Source organism: Corvus brachyrhynchos, unplaced genomic scaffold (assembly GCF_000691975.1).
Source record: "Corvus brachyrhynchos isolate BGI_N302 unplaced genomic scaffold, ASM69197v1 scaffold87, whole genome shotgun sequence".
Lineage (NCBI taxonomy): Eukaryota > Metazoa > Chordata > Aves > Passeriformes > Corvidae > Corvus > Corvus brachyrhynchos.
Window position 1 is genome coordinate 3,800,617 of NW_008239767.1, and position 4,863 is coordinate 3,805,479.

The following is a 4,863-nucleotide window of genomic DNA, read 5'->3' on the forward strand; positions in this document are numbered from 1 at the left end:
TCCCTGACACCGCCGCACTGACACTGCGTGTGCCTCGGGAGCACGCAGGGCAGCGGGTGCGACGAGTGCCCTGGAGCGGTCGGAGCCGCCTTAGAAAAGGCAGGAAGACGGCCTGGGAAATCACTTGGAATTTTAGCAAATTTATGCTGAATTGGTGGAAGAATGTTAAGGTCTAGCATCCTTTCTACTTTTCAGTGGGCCCGTTTAATTTTCTATTCAGATTACTGGTTCATGAAAATGTCTAAAGCTGCGCCTTTTGGCTTGTTTTAGAGCAGGACTTCCACTTTCCTGCTATAAACCTCTCCCGCACATCTACCACTGCCACCCACACCTCCCTTCTGAAGACGCTGAGGTGCCGTGCCGAGCCTCGGGGCCATGCTGCAGCCTCGGCACCTCACGGAGCTTGATCCAAATCCGTCTGAGTCCAGATCCAGCCTTCTTGCCTAAATACCCCTCCACGTGAATTTTGTACTTCCTTGCATTTTCCCGTGTGGGTTTGGGGAAGGGTCTGGAGCACAAGTCTTATGAGGAGTGGCTGAGAGAGCTGGGGATGTTTAGCCTGGAGAAGAGGAAGCTCGGGGTAACGTTATCACTCTCTACAATTCCCTGAAAGGAGGGTGTAGCCAGCTGGGGGTCGGCCTCTTCTCCCAGGCAACCAGCGACAGGACAAGAGGACATAGTCTAAAACTGCATCGGGGAGCTTTAAGTTGGACGTTGGGAGGAATTTCTCCACAGAAAAGGTGATTAGACATTGGAATGGGATGCCCAAGAAGGTGGTGGAGTCACCATCTCTGGAGGTGGTAAAGGAAAGACCAGATGTGACACTCAGTGCCATGGTCTTGTTGACAAGGTGGTGTTGAGGCATAGGTTGGACTTGATCTCAAAGGTTTTTTCCAACCTAATTGATTCTGTGATGCAGTTGCTGTCACCCACAGGCCTGCTGCCATCTGTGAGTCTGATGGGTGACTTGCATATACACACCCCAGGCAAGTGGCATTACAGCTCTGCAGGAAAGGTTTGTAGCAGAAAACTGGAAGTCCTGCTCTAAAACCAGCCAAAGGGCACCACTTTAGATATTTTCATGAACAAATAATCTGAATAGAAAATAAAACAGGTCCACTAAAAAAATGGAAAAGGAATTTTATTTTGACCTTAACACTTTTCCACTTATTAAAGAATAAACTAGCTAAAATTCAAAATGGTGTGCACTTCCAAATTAAAAAAAAAAAAAAAGAAAGAAAATTTCAATTTAAAAGGTGAAACAGGTTATGCTCTTAGCATCTCTTCAAAACACTTTTCCATTAAGATCAATAGGAACTGACCCTTTTAGCTTGACATTTTGTTCCAAATGTGAGCATTGTCTAGTGAGATAATAATCATTATAATAATCATCATTATAATATCACCAGCATTATTTGGCATCAGAAATACCAAGAGATCCCAGTTCTCTTCTGAAATCCCAGTGTCTCTGGTATCTAGATGTAGCAGTGCGCAATACCTGTTGTTACTCGTTAGCTATGGCAGTAGCATCTGCAAAATAAAATCTGTTTCCAAAATGTGAGATGGGTGGTAAAGTGGTTGGGATAAGGGGAGATACTTGTAGTTTTCTAAGAGGAGCTAAACTGTATGGGAATAACTCAGAAACAACAGCTGACTTATAAGTATGCAAAATAATATAGTAAAAGAAGATGTCTACTGGGTCTTTCCTGTGTTCATGGCCTTTGGTGAAGTGCTTATGTTACTAACAGTGTCAGAAGGAAAGTACTTGAGCTGGAGCCAGGTAAAGAGAATTACAGATTTTTGAGGTTGTCCTTCAGGGAAAACTTTATCATTTGAAATTGTCCTGGGTTTCTGTAGAATAAAATACTGCCTTTTGTTGCTGCATAGCACTGGAGAACCAAAATTAGTGCCATTTGTTCTCTTAAGTGACCAGGGACCAGTTAAGTAGTGTGTCACCATTCCTGTGTGAACACATGATTTAAATTTATTCTTCAAAGTTTTACTGGAGTTACTCTTTATAGGTGAGGCCTTTCAGATCCGGCATACCTGTCTCTGCCATAAATAAGGAAACAGAAGAGCGATGTTGTATGTTTTGTTTTGCTTGTCATTCCTCTGATCTGAAATCTTCTTTTGATTTGCTGACGATTCAGGGCAATCATGAATCAAACACAATAGATATGAGAAACGCAGAATTAAAAGCAGTCCAGAAACAGAACTCCATGGACCAAAAGGCAGTGAATTCCCTAGCCACTGGGATGGATGGACTTTAATTTGTCAATAATTCATTGGTGTTATGGAGAAATATCAATAATAAAATGATATGAAAATACCAGTCTTGCTGCTTTATGGACAAATCGACCTAGCCAGTCCAACACCTTGAATGAGGGGAGACTGACATGCAAACCATGGTCTATACATCTTTACCCTTCAGGCATGCCGAGGTGATGGCAAGATCAAAGAGGCTTTTGAAATGCCAAGTTCTGAGAAAGGAAATTGGGAAATATAACTCCAGAGTTAGCTGGAGGGGGCAGGGATGAGGGTCATGTTAGAAGGTGTTAACCACTGTAGAGAGAAGAGAGACTCTTATCCCAGATGGTGCAGACATTTCATTGTTGAAATACAACTGTGACCAGCCCATGTTATAAGGTAATGAAATCTGTCACAACTGGAACATCAAAAGTGGTCACAGGCTATAAATGAACGGTGTTTGTGGGAGCAGTAGGGGCAAGAAATGTCGGACACTGGAGGCTGTGTCTCTGAGACACCATAGTCAAGAGGATCAGAAAGGAGAGGAAGGAAGAGATTGTCTTGCTGACAGCTGCCCGAGGATAGGAGCGGAGGACAAGTAAGATATTGCTTCCTTTGTAATGAATCCAAGATGTACCTCTGTAGCCTGACATTTACTGAGTAAACTGTGTTAGTTGCTCACTCAGACAAGTGCTTTCAGTCCACTCTGGTTTTCCTATACATTCTTAGTACATTCTGTTTTAATTAGACCAGTTGAGTCCTTGATTGTTTGCAAATTTCATGCAGACTTTCCCTTAGCGGTGCTTCTAAAGAAGAGGAACTACAGAAAGATGCCTGGAGCCTATCATAGTTGGGATTTTTGGTCAAAGGGGCTTGGACTATGGAGAATTCTCACAGGAGATGGCACTTGCAGAACTGGGGACCGGCAAACACAAAGGAAACACCTGGATGGTAGGAAGTCTTTATCTTCCTCTGATTTTCTTATGACTTAGATCTGAGTATAATGGAAGCCAAATCAGAAAGAGGGATGTCAGTCACCTTTCATGAAAATCAATGCTGCAGAGTAGAAATGTACTGAAAAGTACAAACTAATTGCCTGAAAATAGGGGAGAGCAGACTAAAAAATGCAAGTAGCAGAACTAGACACTTCCAGCAGAGTGCAGCATCACCCTGGATGAGCTGTGCGTGAGCATGAAGGCTGTGAACCACTTGCCTCCCGGTAAAATGAGAAGTGTCTGTTGCAAATAAATCTCTCAGAAAAATAATTATGCCTTTCCATTTTTGACTTTTGAATAATACTTAGATGCTCTTAAATGATTGACTGTGTACATTCTTTATCACTGACACTGATAAATGTGTTGGGGATGGAAAGTAGGAGAAAGAATCTGGGACTGAAATTGGGAGTGGTAGCCAGGATGATCCAGGCCAGACCTATGGGGAGGAGTGGAGGGTTAGCCAAAAAAATAATGAGTTGACTGGTAGCCTGGTGATAGGGCAGGACATTGGAAATAAATGAACTCACAGGACTGACAGAGAAAAGAATGAAATGAGAGGAAGTACAGGCAAAGAGAATGGGATTAGTACCTGGAGCCAGAGACAGGAAATAGAAAAACATACTGGAAGAGATGAGACAGGTGGGATCAAAGAGAGAAGGAATAAGCAGAAAGGATATTCTGTTAACCAGCAAAGGCCACCTCTTTACAGAGGCCTTGGGACGCATATGTGCCACTATTCTGCTTCCTGCGAGTCTCTGTGAAATCCCATGTCTGACATGATACAATATTGTCCTATCAAGGATGAAAACATGCTGTTGCTGCCTCTCCTTTTGAAAAAAGTCACCAGGAAGAGGTCAATACTGTGGATTTAGAGCTCCCAAGCCAACTGTGGTATCATAGAGAAAATGAGATGCTGTCACATGATAGAACTTATGACTTTTTGTTCTCATTTTCTTTTTTAAAAAAACTAGGACATTGCAGAAAAAGTGATTTTTTTTTAATTTTCTTAAGTTTGCAGAGTCAAATCTAGAAAAGTCCAGCAATGGGGACAATCAGAGGATTTTACCCAATCCTCTGTGAAAAGGCATTATGATGTGTCCTTGAAGTACATGGCCACATGGGCCTTTTTCCACTGGAATTCTGTTTCATTTTCTGTATGGAAAAAGCTTGGTTTGGGGGTGATCTGATTTGTACAGTGAAGGAGGGTGACTTCCCTCCCTTTATACCTCATTTGTTGCAGAAATACAAAGGACATAAGACATGAGGAGAGAGGTTTATAGAAGAAGGGTGATGTCATGGTTAGAGTTACTGAACAAACCCTGAGTAACAGCACTTTACTTCAGCACCTTAGGACCTTCCTAGCTTTGACATGTGTCTTGGTTTGAAAGGCAGGTATCCGCCAAGGAAGGCAGGAGCCTCCCTTGAAATGAAAAATGCAACCCCCTTCCCTCCAAATTATTGTAATTTTGAAATTAAGGGGCTTTCAGGCAAAGACATGAGGAATAGGAATAACAGTTCTTTACTATTATATATCTATATGTGTGTAACCAGTCAAACAAAACAGCAATAACCATGGCAGTAACAGCAAACAATCACAAACCCAGTCCCAGCCTTCTCGGCT